A 19648-nucleotide genomic window follows, 5' to 3' on the forward strand; every position below is an offset into this window, starting at 1 on the left:
TTCTCTACCAGATAAAAAAATATATTCAAATCAAACCCTTTGATACATAAAATCATGACTATAATCAATCCGATGTTTTTCCAAACATTCCGTGTCCTGTCATTAGACTTGTTCTAGATGTCATTTGATGCCATAATAAGAGGTCCACGGAACAAAATATTTAGTGTAAAATTGCCTGTTGACTAAAACAACCTCAGAAAGCGCTTTGCTATTACAGCATCGCTCTTCTTCTCTTAATGTTTTAAGGTGGAAGCCTCAATAAACAGCCTTGGCATGCATATTGCAGTCTTACTGCAATCTCTGCAATAGGAAGGATTGAAATGTTTGTGGTATTTCGGACTGAAGACATATGGCGGACTTATCTGATTTAGTCAAAGGGCATGTAAACAAGCGATACTGCTTATGATCACCTAAACGTATAAAAAAGGCGCACCCCTCACTCATAAAACAATGGTACAAACCTTTGAACCACAAGACTAAGCACAGAAAAGAAAAGTAACAACGGAAACTGTAGCACAGTGTACCTTCAAAATAAAATAAAGCGATTCAGATTACAGAAGGCAAACTCAATAATATTAAGAAGTAGAATCTGTTTTGATCACGATAATTGGTTTGTGTTAATTTGATGATTATTAAAAATCTGTGATAATTTTGCCATGAAGGCTTTTCAGAAATTAAGGAAGAGAAGAGGGTCAATATTTATTTGGTAAGTAGAAAATGATACCTAGCCAAATGCTTACAAAGGTTATTATGTAAGGCTGCCTTTCTTTTACACTTGTGTTTTGGTTTGCACTTTGCACCTCCTTACACTCAGCTGGACATGTCTGCCCTTTAACTTAGTATCATTATTATTATTATTATTATTATTATTATTATTATTATTAACAACAACAACAACAATAATGATAATAATAACAATAATAATAATAATAATAATAATAATGATAACAAATAACTGTCGTCCATTAAATACAAAGCGGATTTGCTGTCAGTGTAAAATTACTTGACATTACAAGTAATAATTTTCTTCAGTACTGCTTTATTTTTTTTTATCCATATATTCAATTAATCTTTCTGTTTATGTCAGATCGTGCTTTCTGCGAATCAGTCTTCCACTTTTGCTAACGCTTGCTCTTGCTCTTATTTTGAAGGCCGAGTTCCCCTCTCTTCCTGTATCCTACGGCCTAAGCGCGTGAGTCTTGACCCGCCTCCTTGTTGCCGCTGCTGAGCGCGCAGTTAAGCGCTCCTCTGTCCGTGTGCTGTCACCGCTCATCATTTAGTCCACCATGCCGCGGGTCCGGCGCTGTCATCTGAAATGAGGCGGTGTGGTGTGTCGTATCGGACGGACTCCCTGACACTGCGCACTTTCTCTTCTTCGTCCCTGCGGAAGATGGTGGCTGGTGGCTAATTCCAACTTCTTACTCCTTGGAGGTCCCTTCTACCCCCCCTCGCCTGAAGCGCACTGAAATCAGTTGGTGAGTGTTCGTCGTTGCGCACATATACCTACACCTGTTTTGCTCCACAGGTAGGACAGCAGACTGTTGCCTGCTCATGTGCCTCCGTCTTAGAGTCAGACTGCAGGAGAGGAAAGCTGCTGGTTCCATAGATTAAAGGCAGGGTGGAATCAGTGTGGCATGCTGGAGCCATTATGTGCACCGAAAGTGGTTAAAAAAAGACAGAGAGAAAGCAACAGGAGCAATCGACTTATCTGCCAGCAGCACTCACATCTGGCACCAGCAGAAGGCTCGTTCAAACCGAACAGCACCTTATTATAAACGTTGACAGGTGTGAACTCCAGCAGCATACCTGTCACCTCCGTATGAGCTGGTACCACTGAGCGCATCAGCTGTTCATATGAAAATGCCACAGGCTCCCAGCAGAGAGGTTGATGGCAGCTGGATTATCTGCTTTGGTTTATTAAAAGGTGGGTAAACTGTGACCTTCAGGCATGAAGTGTTAGGATAATTCTCAGGCTGCGTTTAAAATGATTGAAAACATGGATGAATGTTCGTAGGAGAACAGGCTTTTGGTTTCATTTTAAAAGACACCTTTTTTTTCATAAGGATAAAGATACATAATGTACCACAAACACCACTACGAGAGGCTGTAAACTCTAAACCTTCACTAAAATTAATCTTTCATAATGCTTCATACCTGCCTGTTATATATTAACAGGTGACACTGTTAAACCCTTTAATCTACTAAACTCTTAATAGCCTTGCTATCTTTGTCCTTATCCTCAGCACACCGTCATTTCACATTCATATGTGTGTCAGACCCACGAGTGAGCAAAGGGTCTTGAACAAGCCTCAGTCTTTGCTTTGGTGAAGCTAAAAATGTTCCCAAAACAGCTCAGGATTTAAAACCCTGTCTGACTGCCTGCCTCTCTGTGTTGCATCGTCTTGCACGAGCTCTGTAGTGAATCATAGTTGTACAATGTCAGGTAAAAAAATTGCAGTCTGGGGTCGGCCTGGGTGTTAGCAGATCCTCCCCATTTTTAAAAGTCATTTTAGCTCCAAGGCACTTGGTTTTGATTTATGATCTCACCCTCTTGTAATTACATCACCATGAGGTCATGTTTGAGAATCAGCCTCAGTTCTTGGCCTCTGATCAGTAGCTGGCACCAGTGGGGCTTTTTTTTTTGGTCTCTGTGATTCAGTGATACCTGTCAATCACACTGTGTGGGCAATGCGGTCTCAAACCAGTGGCTCCCTTTGTTTTTGACAAAACCACTAAAGGAATGTGAAAATTAAACTCTTAATTTTGCTGAACCTCAATAGCAGTGGATGTAGACACATAAATAGTTTGTCTTCATTAAATTAAAATTGACTATATTCAAAGCTGTTGGACTGCTAAATAAATTATTTGTTATGAAATGGAATACTTTTAATTTTATTTGTTCTTAGACAGGTAAGGCTCAAAGTGGCCTGCAGAGCTTTCTGGTTACTCCATTTCAGTGTAGGCCTACACATATTTTCTTTTTCACTGTTGTTCTGTTTTTCTAGTATTTAAAATAAGCAAATATCACAGTGATTATAGTTAATAATTTTATAAAGTGCTAAATAATCCTCCTAACCAGCCAACTGCAGAATAGTCACATGTGGTAGAATATTAATATATATATAATTTATACCAAATATGTAGGGGCGACTACATTAAGATAAGATTAGACCTTAGAGTATAAAGCTCCTTGAGGCAACTATTGTTGTCATTAGACACTGTATAAATAAAATTGAATTGAATTAGACCGCATGTACTGGTACTTTATTTATTCCAACATCAGAAAATTTGTTACAACAGGTAAAAATATTTTGAGACAATAGACATGGCTTAATAAACAGGTATTGTAACGCTCCATTATGTCTCAAGGCTCCGTACGTTTTTGTTTTTTATGTCAGAAATTGTTGTAAAATAGCGCTTTTGTAAAGATTGCCAAACCCTGGGCTTTTTGTTATTATTTTTTATTCATTTATTTTTTAGTTTTGGTCATGTTTATTGTAACTTATTAGTTCTTCTAGAAAAGGAATCCTTTTAATGTAAAAAAAAAATTGACGTACTTATACTGTATAAGCACAGCAGTGTTGGCAAACAACTGCCTCAGCAAGACTAGCATTTATCTAAAGTTGTGTTTCTAAGTATCTGAAGAATAATATCATTACTAAGTGGGGCTGTTTACGTTTCATTCAACCCCCAGTATGATACCAGAAATTTGGAAGTGGGTAACAGTTGCGTAATTCTCGTTGTAAAACAAAAAATAGATCCGATCTGATTTTTATTGGTAGGCCAGTATTGTTGACCGATGTTAACTATTTGGTGATGTATTTGCTAATAAGGGAAAATTTAACATTGTACATGATTTTACATTGTTTTCCACCAGCAGGGAACTCAGCAGTATTAGCAACACATATGTTTGAAACCCCATACATAAACGCAACAACCAGCTGTTTGGAGACCATCAAAGTGTAAAGTACACATAACAAATGTTAGGCAAATCTGTTTATGCTTCGTGTGTCTAAAAGTGCAAAAAAAATTAATCCTGGCTGATATATTAGAATATTGGATTTTTAAAATCACCAAATATTGTTACTGACATTGATCTTAAAACTCCTATATACATATAATCCTATATTGGGCTTTAAACAAAATGGCAAATGAGTTCCATTTTATCATGGACCAAAGCATAATGACAGAAGCCTGGGTAATGAAGAGCATATATCTTAGGTTATGTGCTATAACTTGGCCTGAACAAGATACCTTTATTCTTGTTCATGCTCTGCCAACTCTGGTCAGAGCAGATAGTTATTGTGCTTGTGATATTCCAAACATGTGTTGCCACCTAGGAATAGGGCTGTTCGATATAACGATATATATCGTATGACGATATAAAAACATCTATCGTTTCATTTTACTCTATCGTTTGTTTTGTGGTGTCGCAAAATAAACTGTTTATGGCAATATTTTTTTCATCGTTTTGATGGTCACTGTAGTGGCTATATTAATTTCCTAAAGTTCTCTCTTTCTCTTATATTTAATATAACCACACTACGGACGGACAAGCGCCTGTTTTTATGTGTTGTCGTTAGCAACAACAACGGTAAAACCATCGCGTGTCCACTTTTTTATTTTCCACATAAACCTTTCACAATAAAGCTCAAGATCCTGTTGAGACTTTTCAAAATAAACTGAATCATGTGAAAGAGTATGCAGAGTATTTACGGATGAGAAGCAAAAAAGAGCCATCAGGTGCTAAAAAATAAACCTTAGACTCAAACATTAGAACAGGCTGTTCCCCGCAGCACGCTGTGTAATAGATACTCACAAAGAAAACGGCGGCCATTACAACTTATGTCTAAAAATGTATCGTTTCATGCATTGGTTAAAACACTCAACTCCAGGTACACGATGTCCAGCTGGAAACACATTACGCAAGTCGAGCTGCCCGAGATTTACAGAATTTGCAGAAAATGTTAAATTTTTGTGATTTATATCATTATCGGGATGATAGATGTCTTATATCGGGATATGAGATTTTGGTCATATTGCACAGCCCTACCTAGGAAGTTGCAAAAATGCCCTCTGGTAATTTGTTAAATGCTGATGCCAATAGATCACCAAATAGCTAAGATAATTCCAATAATATTGGTCTGCCAATAAATCAGTCAGGCTCTACTTTTTGCTAAACACAGTATCAATGAGAGCAGTGAGAATCAACCAAAAGAAATGAACAGCGAAACCAAAAAAAGTAGCTAAAGTAGGCTCTTATTTTAGCTCTTATTAGGCTCTCTTGTCGCTTTTAACATATGTTGTTTTCTTACATTTGATAATAAATGCAGCTTAAATGAATTGACCATTTTGTTACATAAAAAAATAACTTTCTTAAATAGTGATCATACCAGCTCTGATGTTGGTAAAATACAAAAATAAAAGTTTTGAAGCTTTTCAAATGTACTTGTGTAAGCATTATATGATGCAGGAGTGGAAGGATTGTACTACATCCTGGTGTTTCTTGAGAATCAGTCTTTACGTCACTTTGTTTTAACGTTGATGATGGCAGACAGATGACGGCATCACACCGTGCTCTCCTCCCACCTGTTGTGATTTCGCAGTCCCAAAAGTGCCAGATGTGGTTCGTGGCTCAGTCCTTTATCAGTCACCTCCTGAACAGTTCCAGTCAGCCTAATTTTATCTTTTAGAAGGACCAAGCATGCCACTGTTATCAGTAAGCAGGTGACTGCTCTACCTGTAAAACTGTTTAATCTTCAGTGGCCTCCATATTGCTGAGCAGCTTATCTTCAGCTCTTATCTAACAGTTCCTCTCATTAAAAGCCAGGACTGAGTAAGAACCAGCGTGTATCGAAGTTTAAACAACACTAATGATCTTTAGACCAAAGATATTAAAAGCTAATGTGTTGTGTTGAGCAAAATTCTATAATAAATCTCAAAACTTGAAAAGTTGGTTGGCAAAGAAGATTGGAGGGATTAGTTTACAATATATGATAAATGGACTCGCTTTTATATAGCGATTTACTTCTTGAGCACTAAAAAAACACTTTAGAATGATTCTCAACAGCAACTTTAATGACTAATTTATCATAGATTACACATAACAAATTTACAGTATGGAGGTTAGCTATAAGCCATTTATCAAGCTAAAATGCACCATTGTCAGTAGTTCTAGCGTTTCGTTTTTTAAAAAAATGTAATTAGTAATTGCTGTTATTCTAAAAGGTTCATCCACCAATTTAACCCACTAGAGTTACTATTTAATAACTTATAGTGGTGGCATTTATCAACTTGCAGTAAAGAAGATGAAACTCAGAGGTTGTAAATGGCAAACAGCAGGAGAAAGCTAACAACTGAGCCACTAAACTAATCTGATGCATTATTAAAACTGACCGATAACGATAGACACACACACACCAATACAATAATGGAGCAATGACAACATGGCTCTCTGACTTTTTGGAGATATTGTTTTCTTATTGGGTTATACAGATATTTTAGTATGTAAGTAACAATACTGTAACCGAAAGGACCCGACGCGACTCAGAAGCTCGCATTTTGCTTTTTATTTTATTCACAGTGTTTCTGTGGCTTTTCACTGTGCGCTTCAACACTTTGCAGTGCTCACTGCTCCGACTTTGCACCAGCTCTTTGCTCCAGCAGCTCTCTCCTCCTCTGTGGCCCGGCCGCTACTGAAATAGGGAAGGCATGATTAGATGATGCTCGCCGGCTGCGAAAACCAGCCTTCCCTGACACCACACTCTGAACCCGCTGCTCCACTCATTCCCTGCAGCTGAGCCACAAACCACACCAGCCACAAATACATTTAAATAATAATTGTTATAAAAATGTTTATGATAAAAAACACATACACACACACACACACACACACAAATGACATGTTCGTCAGAATATCAAGTATGCCAATGATCAATCAGACTTTATTTATGCAGCACTTTGCAAAGAAATCAACTCGGCTCAGTGTTTTATAAGTAACTGACAAAATCCTGACAAAAAAATCAATGCATTTAGAAATGACTGTATCCACAAAGCTGATGAATCTAATTTGAAAATGATCATCTCGTTTCACTTTCAGTTTATTTTTATTTATATAGTTGCTTCAAAGCGTTTTGTATGGGAAGATAAAGAACCTACAACCTTAGAGAGAAAACACCAACAATCAGACGATCCTTTATGACAAACCATTTGGCAACGGCAGGAAGAAAGAACTCCCTTTTAACAGGAAGAAACCTCTATCAGAACTTGGCTCAGAGAAGGGCAGTCATGACTGGTGATGGTTATCCTGCTGGAGGCACTTTGTTAACTTCTTTTAGCCCTTTGAGATTTAATAACCCTAACCCTATTTTTTGGAGATGGGAAAAACAAACTTTTGGAAAAAAAAATAATTCAATAGCAGCACCCCCCTCAGTTAGATTACAAATCTATTAGGGTTTAGGTATCCCGCAAACCAAGATGAAAGCAATTATCCGCAAACAGAAAGCTTTGAACTGAGGTGAACCTTCTCAGGAGTGGCCAGCCTACCAAAATTATCCCAAGTATGCATCAACAAGTCATAGAGAAATCACAAAAGAATCCAGAACAACGTCAAAAGAATTTCCGACCTCTCCTGCCTCTGTTAAAGGTGAATGTTCATGATTCAACAATAAGAAAGAGGGTTGACAAAATTGACATCCATGGAAGAGTGTCACGGAGAAAACTACTGCTGACCAAAAAGAACACAAAAGCTCAGCTCACATTTGCCAAAAAAATCTACCTTGATGATCCCCAAGAATTTTAGGAAAATATTATATGGACTGTTGAGGTCTGTTTCATTTTTTGGAAGCTTTCTGTTACATCTGACATGAAACTAACAAAGCATTTTAAACATGGTGGTGGTAGTGTGATCTAGGGATACTTTGCTACTTCATGACCTGGACAACTTGCCATAATTGATGGAACCACGAGTTCTGCTCTCTACCAGAAATTCCTAAAGGGGAATGCCCAGAATGTTTCAGTGAGACTTATGCTCTGGCCCTTCTACAATTTCATAGTTTAAGACTGAAAATAAAGGAACACATGTTGTTTTGAAGCTGCGATGTGTGAACACATCTGCTGTCTGCCTTAGAATTGTGCTCAAAGATGGATGAAGTTTTGATGAAGATGGACCCACTTTTAAAGTTGGAATTTCGTCTCTCTGCTGCAAGAGAGAGACGGCATCAGCTAAGTGTCGCCTGTCGCTAACAGTTTTACCACCAGGTGCTGAATGCAATTCCCGTTGATTATGGGTTTTGCCTATTTGAGGTTGGAAACAGTAATTTTCTGTGCAAAATGCAAGTCATTCATTATTCCTATGTATTGACCAGTGACCTATAAGAGTGTAGTCCAAGCCGCTACTTCTGTAAACCCTGTTGCCCTTTACTGTGACCTATGGCTTGCTGCCATTTAGCTGCTGCTACTTTTATCTTTCTGCCATTAAAACATGTCAGTCAGTTCTTTTCCCACCTGGCTGTGGAGGGCATATGAAATGGCAGTCATGTTTTGCTGAGATGCAGAGGACAGCAGATGATAATAGGAACAGAGGGTTGTGTTAGACTGTTCTGACCTCAACCTCTTCATGCCTGTTTTTGCAGCAGCCCTGCCTGATGCAAGGCAGTGGGGTGGCAACAAAACTTCATAGACCTCCCCCAGCATGCCACTGCCTGACTCTATGGGAAAGGACGAGGGTTCATCAGTGTCATCTCTCCTGCTGCCAGCTTATCCATACTGATTAGATGGGAAGGGAACAGTCGATGAAATGGATGGTTTGCTATGGAGACAAAGGCTTTTTTGTAATTCCCAAGGCATCCATCAAATCCACAGGTCAATGACCCTATCAGTGTAACAGACCATACAATAAAATCCGCTGCTTCGTTTTTCTCTGTAATTATAGCGTGAGATTCTTACTGCCCCAGAAACAGGCACAGCATCTCAAAACAGTTTGTCAGACATCAACCATGTGACGAGTTCATTCTGCTGATTGGTAAATGAAGAGGCTGTCAAAGAGTGAAAGGTTCAGATGCAGTTTGAATGGTGTTTCAGTGGCCACCATTGAGAAGAGTTTGGTTGAGGAGGCCTCGGTGTGGCTGTGCCTGGCAACTTGGCACATTTGCATCTACATATGGCAGCAAGGTGGAAATATTAGAAAATGTTAAATGCTTAATTAAAACATTCTAATTTTTAACAGTTAAACCCACTGTAGATTTGTGATCTGTTCCAATTCTCAAAGGGAAAGAGAAGAGACATCCATTATACAACTAATGTTCTGAACAAATATTCATTGAACCTTGAAGAACTCAAAAGGTTTTTAGACTAGTACTATTTCAATGTGAGAGTCTTTATTGAATAATTCCATTGTTATTGGTAGTTGGCAACTGCCTACTGCTGGAGGTTGCTTGTTACTACGTGAAAGTGGTTACAAAGCTATATGAATGTATGGAAGTCCTGCTTGGGATTCCTTTGGCAACTAGGAAATTTGCTCTATGCTAGGTAAAACTGGTCACAAAGAGGTTTGTGGTGCCATATCAAACATTGTTCCTGGGTTTCATTGCAGATTTTCAAGTTTCATGACTGCTTGGTGGTTATTTGCATTCTCCTAGCAACCAAGGCGATTATAAGAAGGTTTTTGGTGCAGTACTCTTTGCAATCATATGTCCAAGTTCCAGCAACCACATGCCAACCAGTCTCGGAATACACATTTATCCCTAGCAAATGGGGGTTGCCAAGGGGTTGGCAACAACCGGTGCACCGCTGCAGACACAGAATTGAACTGAATAAATTCAGCTGCTTAGATTGGCCATTGTCTTTTTTGTAGTCAGAACTGTGTATCAGTGTATCCTTAGTAATGATGAACATACTTTATTCTCTGAATCTGCTGCTCTCCTTGCCTTTGTGGGGCTTTATAGTAAGCTGTTTGGTATTGTGGTTCACCCTCACCTCGCTCATAATGTTATTTGTAGCTAATAGCTGTTTTCAAAAAGAAAAAATCCACACACTCACACCTTTCTGGTGTCAGATTAGGCTGTAATGTGTCCATTTCTGTCACTTTGAAAACTGGAGATGTGCTAGACACACACAGTTAAAGCTGCAACCCGGCAGCTGTTATTTTTCTATCTCTTTGAGGGGTTCTTTCTGGAGAGACGGCTTGAAAATGCTGACCATTATTCCTCTGTTGAAACTATAGCACACATATACAGCCGATGACAGCTGGCCTTGCACTTTTCAACGTGGTGAATTCCTGATGTGGGTAAACAGGTTATATTTTAGCCATATTTCATGCCTGGGCACTGGGATATAGTTGGGGGGGGTTTTCAGGAGAAGCTAAAGGAAATGCTGGGAAAATGCCCTTTGCTATATTTGCTAAGTTTAAACTTCAGTAAATCTAGAAGTGGCTCTAAAATCCTCTTCTATCACTGTTAAGTTAAGATTAGGAGGTTAGTGCAGCTTTAGTCACAACAAACCCAACACAGAAGTGAGACGCCTCTGCTGACATAGGGTGACAGCTTTCTACCTCTGTGTGCGCCTGTGTATTTGTGTGGACCAATGCCCCAATTGCCAGGGTTGTTGTCAGTGAGTGCCAGAGGTCTGTTGTTGGTCGCCATCGTGCCTGGGCAGCACATGTAGCTGCATCCGCCTGTGCCACATCGCTGCTGACACAACACTCTCTTCAGAGGGTGCCTCAGGGTGGATGATGGCCTTGGTTGCACTTTGCAAAACAACAGGCTTTATGCCAATATATTGATATGACAGCAGTATGCACTGTCCTCCTTGCATCATGCATGCACTTTGTAGCAATGGATATTACTAATTTAAGACTGTATACATAGTATAATAATTGTCTTGCCAAAATTTGGATAAAAGGCAATTTATCAATGTTCTTTATTGTCAAAATTTCTCAGATTTATTGTGTATCAATTGTGGTTTTGGACTGTTGTTTAGAAAAAAGTTAGCAAATAGCTTTTTGGACTCTTAATATTACCAGTGGGATTATAAATGATAAACAAAAAGCTATCATGTAACATGATAGCTATTCGCATGAATCGTTAATATATAGGGCAAAGGTCATGAAATAGATTAGCAGTCTGTAAGTTCTGAGTCCAAAGACTTAAAATGTTTTCTAATTTTTCTGATCCATGTGCACCATATTTTGCTGTGTAAAAAAGTATGTGCTCCATTTCAGATTTTTAAATAAATTATTTTTTTTTAAACAAAGATAACTCGAATAAATACAGAATGCACTTTTTATATGATTTCATTAGATTCCAAACCTACCTGGCCCTATGTAAAAAGTAATTACCCTCTAAAACTAATAACTGATCGTGCCAGTGTGGGCAGTCAAGCATTTGTGATAACTTCCAACTTACTTATTTGCAGAATTTTTAAAATTCAGCCACATTGGAGATTTCTTGAGTTTTTGAGTGTGGACTTTGGTTTGGCCATTCAACAAACTTTATTTTGGAGCCATTAAGAGATAGACTTGTAATTGTGTTTTAGATCATTGTCATCCCAAGTGCTCTTGAACTTCAGGACAGAAACTGATGGCCAGACATTCTCCTTTAGGGAGAGAGCAGAACTCATGGTTCGATCAGTTACAGCAAGTTGTCCAGGTCCTGAAGCAACAAAGCAGCTCCTGACCATCACACTACCACCACTATGTTTGACTTTGGTATGATGTTCTTTTTGTGAAATGTTGTGTTCATGCCAGACGTAGTGGGACGCAGATGTTCCAAAAAAAATTCAACTTTTGTCGTGTCAATCCACAGAATATTTTCTCTGAAGTCTTGGGGATCATCAAAATGTTTTTTGGGCAAATGTGAGATGCACGTTTGTATTCTTTTTGGTATGCAATAGTTTAAATCTTGAACTAAATTGTAGATGACAGTAGAGCTGGGCGATATATCGAGTTTTTTAAAAATATTGATATATTTTTATACGAGATATAAGATGTGACAATATCCTTTTTATCGATATAGTCTATGTTACGTTATAATTATAGTTGCAGAGCCGCAAGTTTGCCTCTTTCGTCCACTTTTGTCTTTACGCAATGTTACTCGGCCTCGCCTCTCCTTCACTGAACACAACTCCCCCTCCTCCCCCATCGCTTCACCTGCAGGCAGCGACAAGATGGACACGGCAAATCTCCGTTAATGAGTTACTGCGCATCGCCCCGCGCGTGGGGCTGGACGGCGTCAATGTGTTAACGAGCTAACCACGCTAACGAGCTAGCCACCCTAACGCCATGCACGGCCTGAAATCCTTTCATTTTCTCAAAAGTTGACTGCGCGCCTTTTGTATGAATTCTGGTTGTGCTTGATGACCACGAACCGATTTTATGTGATACACAGCGCTCAGCAATCTGTCAAAAAATGTTTTAGTTCGACTCTGGTAAGCTACGGAGCTGCACCGCTTGATGGATTGTCGGAGCATTACGGCTACCAAGGAGCCTCGCGGAGTGATACGTACTGTGCTTCAACGTAATATTACCGTATTGTGTGTGTATAAGGACCATAAATGGCACCTGTCCAGAGACATGGTTACGAAGCGGATTTCAAACTCCAGGCTGTCAGTCACGCAGTAGAAGTTGGGAACAGAGCAGCTGTGAAATCTGTCTATGTTATTATGCTCAGCGTCTTTTAGTTTACATTTTGACTGCACAATTGTGAGTTCTTTGTTATGCACAAAACAACATAGTTTTCTTTTATTTATAGAGCATCATTATTTAATAAATGCTCATAATTTATTTTTGAGTAGTTTTTTTCATGTACATCTATGCTGTATGTTAATAAAAGTGCCTGTGTGACATCTGGGACACAGCTTTGACTAAGAACTCTCTTTTTGTTCTTACTTTATGGCTTTAAAAAAATATCGAGAGATATATCTTATATCGCCATCCAGCTAAAAAATATCGAGATATGAATTTTGGGTCATATCGCCCAGCTCTAGATGACAGTTTTTGCCCAGTCTCCAGTCTCCTTATTGTCGAGTCATGAACACTCACCTTAACCAAGAAAAAGCTAGGCTTGTAGTTTTTTAGATGTTGTTCTTCTGGGTTCTTTTGTGACCTCCTAGATGAGTGGTTGATGCACTCTTAGAGTAGCTTTTGCTAGGCTGGCTATCCTTGGGAGGGTTTAGCACTGCTAAAAGTTTTCTCTAGTTGTGGATAATGGTTCTCACCCGAAGCCTTAAAAATAGTTGGGGGGTTTTTCCAGACAGACGGATGACCGTGACGTTGTCTCTCATCTGTTACGTTTCTGTAGATTGTGAAATAAGTAAGAAATTAGGAAAGGGCAAATACTTTTTCACAGTACTGTATGTTTCCTTTGTTAATCTGTTTGCATGGGTTTTTACGTGTTTAACTTTTTTACCATGTTATTCCTGGAGGACCCCTCTAGAAGTTGGATCAAACTCTTAAAATTAATGTTTTGTAATGAAGTAACCCAAATAAGAAATACTTATAAGTATTATAAGTATTGTAACATTAAGTTCAAAGACATCTATATTAGTGTACTTGTAAGTTCATTTTTCTTCTTTCTTTTTTCTTTTTTTTATAGTTGTCTGTCATTTAATTAATCAATTATCCATTTCGATGCTGAAGCCTTTCATTGAACTACCAAATAAACACATTGGTGCTCTCTTTCTGGCCAGATGTGTGGCAGCACTTCTGCTATCATTTAGTTTATTTTTAACAAAATAAAAATGCAGACATAAAGGTAAACATTAGTTTTTGACTGCTAGTGAAAATAGTTTTCTTTACAAATAACTCTCTCACTGAACTAACACAGCCAATCGCTCAACATGTTTGTACTCTTTGTTCATATTGCCTTCATGTTAAATATTTTTTTTTCTTTTTAAAGAACTTATTTTAACATTGCACTTAACAAAAAACAAATCCTCCTTAACAAAAAAGTAACTTCAAGGGCCAAATTGCACTATACTTCTTCACATCAATGAGCCGCAAGTAGCGGTGATGTGGGCTGCTAGTGGTCCTGGGCTGCAAGTTTGAGACCTCTGGTCTAAGTGGTTGATAGTTTAAGAAAATTTGGTGGTTCATTAAAGGAAGCATTGTGATTTTGTAAGCCATGTATATAGAAAAATGCAAAGATAAAGATGGGGACATCCTTACTGTTAGTTGATGGTATGGGTCAAGCTCCAGTGTTGAACCTTACATTTGTCACCAAATCCCAAATACAGATACCCTTAAATTAATAGTTACAATGAAGGCTTTTCATTAAAAGCTTCACAGTAACCCTGGCATCATCAGAGTTATTACAAGAAATCAAGGAGATGAAACACTTTTCACAACCTGAGTAGAATTCCTACTTAGAAGATAGATAACGTTGTGTGTGTTCACCTGTAAAGGGCAAGTAAAGATCAGACACCGAAGCCACCAATCCATTCTCACCTTCACTTAGTCTAATTAGAAACACCACAGAGATCAATAGCAACAGCTGTGTAATGAATGGTGAAATACAAAAAAATAGGTCATTCTGTAGGGTTTGACAATGTGATTTTCTAATGTTTGACCTTTCCAATGGATCAAATTGGGGAGCTTATTTACGCACGGTCGAGATCAGTTCGTAATCAGAACATGACGTCCAAAAGTCGTACTTCCCCCAAAACAGTCTGTTCTTCAGATCATCCCCAAAGCTTTTGCCAGCGCTGCCTGCCAGCTATTCTCTACAGCTTTCTGTCAAGTGCGCTAATTGCTGTAAATAGCTGGGTGTTCTGTTGTTGTGATTGACCCTTATGAAAAGCTGCTCAATCTGTCTCATATTTGGCAAAGTGGAGCCCATTTTATGGGCCTCGTTTTATAGAAAGGCTTGTTTTTGTTGCCACAGCACATTAAACACGGTTAATAACAGAGAAGGTGGTTTGCTTAAAAGGGCTTTGATGTGAAGTACTACTTGGACTTTAGCAGTAAACAGTATAGCTGAATGATATCAAAATCCTTGTTATGTTGTGGATACTTTCTTTCTATTAGGACTGAATGATTGTGATACTGAAAATCCTTGTTTTTCCTCATGAAAGATACACACCTTTCTTATCCTGCTAACAAAGAACACATTTATGCTTTGTATAATTCTAAATGATGATTTTCATTTAACACTGAGGATACATCAGTAAACCAACTGTCGTTAGAGTGTTGGGCCTCTCATGTTAGCTTAAACATATCCCCACTGGCTCCCAGTGGAAAAGGGGCCTTTTCTCGTGTCACCTGGAACTTATGGACCTGGAATTCTTTTCCAAGTACCAGAAAATATGGAATTCCTAAATCATGATGTTAGGGCAAAGAGTCTAAGTAAGCCTCGATGACCCAGTGGACCCCCTACTTCTGTAGCCTTATAAAATATACAGTGATGAGCCAGCAGTAGATTTATTTTTGTTTTATTTCTAACAGTACTACGTAGAAACAAAGAGCTCTTCCAACTGAAAATTTGACTCTAGGGCTTTTAGACGGCATTCATAATCATCTGCCAGATCTGTTAGACAATACTCCTTGGCTTTGAATGTAACACTAGGTTACTACTTAACGAAGTAATCTACTTATATCACTTTTGGAAAGGTTTAAAAGAGAGATGCACACTGCAAAATCTGTACCATGAATAGAGTACAATGCACAGATCTGTGGCATGTGTAAAAATTGAAAGCTGAAATACCTGCAAAGCCTGGTTAGTTGCTTAGCTACAATTGGACAGTTCAGTTGCCTGTTTCACTTGGAGGTGACTTCACCTTCAGAAAGATAACCCTCTGAAATAACATGTACCATTAATATAGGGCCTTAAATGTGATTGATGTTTAGTAAATCATTTGTACATTTTCTTTTTTGAATAAAGGGATAAGATGAGTTTCTGGCTTCCAGAACCCCCCCCCCCAGGAATTGTAACATTTTTAAGAGATTTTTTTGCACCAACCAAGTCATCCAGGTTTTTATGTACATGCCCACACTTGTAGCACAAGACCTTGACAGTTTCTGTTGCCCCCCCCAAAGCAAATTATCTACAAAGTAAAAGCCTACACTGATGAATTTTTCTGTCTGGTTTGTGAAACATAAAAGCAGGAAGCCTTGGTGAGAAGACAGGGCGCTCGGATCAGCGGGAAAGACGGAAGATTTGCCTGGGATGTTTGTGAGATCTGAAAGGAGGCTGTGATCACACTGTCTCATTAGATCAGTCTCACCTCTCCCTTTTTCCTCCATTTCTCTCTCTGTCTCTCTCTTCACTGCTGCTGCTTAGGAAGAAAAAAAAACATTGTAGCTTTTTGAAAACCAACTGCTGATATCAGTGTCGTGCTTCACCTCGTCTGCGCTCATAAATGCATGACCTTCTGTGCACCTGGTTTAATGTGACTGAGATGATGAGGGCGATTTCCATCATTGCTTTGCTTAGTTGTGATTTTTACGTATACCTTGGTAGAGTTGCACTGCACGTCTTTATATTTCATCATTTTTAATTGTCTCAATCTTAAGACTACATGTCATGTAATCACATTTTTATTTTTATTAGAAAAAAACAAACATACAACTGCAGTTGAATGTTTCCTCCTCAGTTCCCCTCCTCCACTATATACTGTAGCTGCCTTCATAACAATGGTGCAGTTTCCATGGCAGCTAGAGCATGTTAAGCTTTAGGATAACAGTTAAAAAAAAGTCAGGAGAACAACAGGGTCTAATCACAGGGTATGAGGAACTAAAAATAGCGAGGGACTTAATCCCAGGCATTATTTATTCATCTAAAACTTCTCGTGTCTGTGCCGGCTGTGTAAACATCACTTCTTTCGTAGCTCCTCTTCAGGCGGGCTGTTTTCCAGCCTAAACCCCCACAGTCTTACTGACTAATACCTTGACTATAGGAGAAGAGGGATGGACATATAGGGGTTGGATTTAGTGTGGTGACACAGTCTGTTGAGGGAAACTGCTTAAAAACTGCACAGGACTAATATTTTAGTGTTCCTACTTCCTGAGCGAGCATGAGAGTCAGCGTAGCAGTGCACGTAACTAGGAAAAACATCAGTACTGACAACTGGCTGATGTGTAATTAAATATTTCTCTTGATGTTGCTGCAAATGGCAATAAAATGGCCTTATAATGTTACATTTAATCATTGCCAGCTCATATGCTATACTTGGTAAGAAGCTGTAGAGTGTGCAGTCGGTCTGGCTGTAACACTGCGAGAAGGAGAGTGTGGTGTAACAGAGCAGAGGTCAGCCTCAGGCAGCAGGCAGGGCCAGATTGCTGTGCACAGGGAAGAGAAATCTATTATTGTCTCCTGTTTAGAGAAACGAACGCTTTGATGGATGTGACTTTTTAAAGTTACTACACTGAATTTGCTGGTTGATTAAATGGATTTTGTAGTGAAGAACATCATTAAGTGAGTTTAGGGAGTCCATCTACCTAAACTCAAATTTGAAGCACTATCTGTCTTCATCTGACTGCTTAAGTTATTAGTAAGGATAATTCTATTGTTTTCCAGCTCCGACGTCTTTAATTGATAACGAGTAATTAGATTGTTACTGGCAATGTTGTGAAAAAGTATTTCCTGAAGGCAAAAAAAGTAAGAAATCAAAATAGGGGCAAATACTTTTACACAGCACTATATGGATGCACATAGATCAGGAATGTGAAAAACATTTTAACAACCTTTGCACTCAGATTATCAATGTGTAAGTCCAATTTCATGATCTTAGCCCTATATGTTAACAGCACATGTCACTGGTTATCGCTGACATTCCAACTAGTAAAATCAAAAGTCCAAAGTGTGTTGTTTTGTTTTTTTTAACTTTTCTGAACAACCTTCCAGAACCAAAAGACTTTAACATACAATAAAACTAAGAAAATCTTCTCTATAATGATAATTTTGTCTCAAAAATGACTTTTATCCAATTTGTAGCCTGACATTTGTTTGTGTCAGCATGCAAACATTTATAGTGGCAAAAAAAAAAGAAAGAAAGAATTCAGAAAGGGGGCATAGTGCTTCTTTAATTAAACACTTAAGAGCTTTTTAATACAACCCACTTTCAAGCCTTCATACATTGCTTTTCTAACTACCAAGGACACTTGGTCTTATGGTCTGAAGAAGTCATGGATCAAATCATCAACCTTGTGAATAATTGGCAACCCGTTCTACCTCCTGAGTCAATGCCACCCCTGCTCCAGGTATCTGCAGATATTCAGTACCATCTCTTACCAGTGTTAAACTAATAAGCTGTATTCTGGACTTTCATTCGTTATGTTACCGTAAGTGCAATAAAATCTCTTCAGCAGTTGTTATCCTGCACGTAATAAGAGTGAGTGAGCGAAACTGTCATAGAAAGAATTGCTGTCACAGCTTTTTAGTCACATAAACTTACTTAACCATCCAGCATTTAGATTGGAACCAGACCTATATGTGCGCTAGACATGAGCTTGGAGAATAATTTTCAAATCACAATTGTTAACCATTTTACAGCTCTGGCTATAATTTCCAATCATGGACAAAATAAGAAAGAATGAAGGTATCATCTGGTTAAATATGGTCAATTCAATTTTTGGTGGCTTTGAGTTACTTTGAGCTAAGTAACGTTTAATGGAGTGTTTTTACAGTTGCTGTATGTATGTATGTATGTAATTTGGGGACACAGTGCCCTGATTTAGAATCAATTTCTAGTTCCCCTCGAGTGTCTTTCAGTCATTGCACAGAGGAATGATTATGTGGTTATGAGGTTATGTTGTCCTCTGTGGTTTATATGGTTCCATTTAGAGGTAGTTCAGAAATAGTATCTCTTCTATTTAATGAAAAAAAAGAGATTGTGCCAACTGTTTTGTTTTTGTTTTTTAATTCATATGCATTATTGGTCTTTTACTGGATATGAATTGAACACTAAACACTCTAAAGTTATGAAACATTACAAAATTCAACATACAGTAATTAAAAAAATTAATTATATACCTATATGTTTAGAGTTAGACTTTAGTTCTGCTCTCTAAATTTTACAACAGTTATTTGAATTAAATCTTTTTGGATATTCCAGATGAATTCAAAGGGAATTCAGCACCAAACTAAAGTACAGGGTGGGCCATTTATATGGATACACCGTAATAAAATGGGAATGGTTGGTGATATTAAAGTCCTGTTTGTGGCACATTAGTATATGTGAGGGGGCAAACTCCTCAAGATGGGTGGTGACCATGGTGGCCATTTAGAAGTTGGCCATCTTGGATACAACTTTTGTTTTTTCAATAGGAAGAGGGCCATGTGACACATCAAACTTATTGGTAATGTCACAAGAAAAACAATGGTGTGCTTGGTTTCAACGTAACTTTATTCTTTCATGAGTTATTTACAAGTTTCTGACCACTTATAAAATGTGTTCAATGTGCTGCCCATTGTGTTGGATTGTCAATGCAACCCTCTTCTCCCACTCTTCACACACTGATAGCAACACCGCAGGAGAAATGCCAGCACAGGCATCCAGTATCCGTAGTTTCAGGTGCTGCACATCTCATATCTTCACACCATAGACAATTGCCTTCAGATGACCCCAAAGATAAAAGTCTAAGGGGGTCAGATCAGGAGACCTTGGGGGCCATTCAACTGGCCCACGACGACCAATCCACTTTTCAGGAAACTGTTCA

General features: G+C 38.5%; 1 protein-coding gene across 1 annotated transcript in view; it reads left to right on the plus strand.

The window, feature by feature from the left end:
- Nucleotides 1-1151: 1151 nt before the first annotated feature.
- pkib (protein kinase (cAMP-dependent, catalytic) inhibitor beta) overlaps nt 1152-19648 on the plus strand; it is a 29247-nt gene continuing 10750 nt past the window's right edge. Inside the window, exon 1 of the mRNA XM_013270492.3 lies at nt 1152-1475. The gene's annotated coding sequence lies outside the window, so the exon portion shown is untranslated. The remainder of the gene's footprint in view (nt 1476-19648) is intronic.

The sequence above is a fragment of the Oreochromis niloticus genome, linkage group LG22 (assembly GCF_001858045.2).
Source record: "Oreochromis niloticus isolate F11D_XX linkage group LG22, O_niloticus_UMD_NMBU, whole genome shotgun sequence".
Taxonomy (NCBI): Eukaryota; Metazoa; Chordata; class Actinopteri; order Cichliformes; family Cichlidae; genus Oreochromis; species Oreochromis niloticus.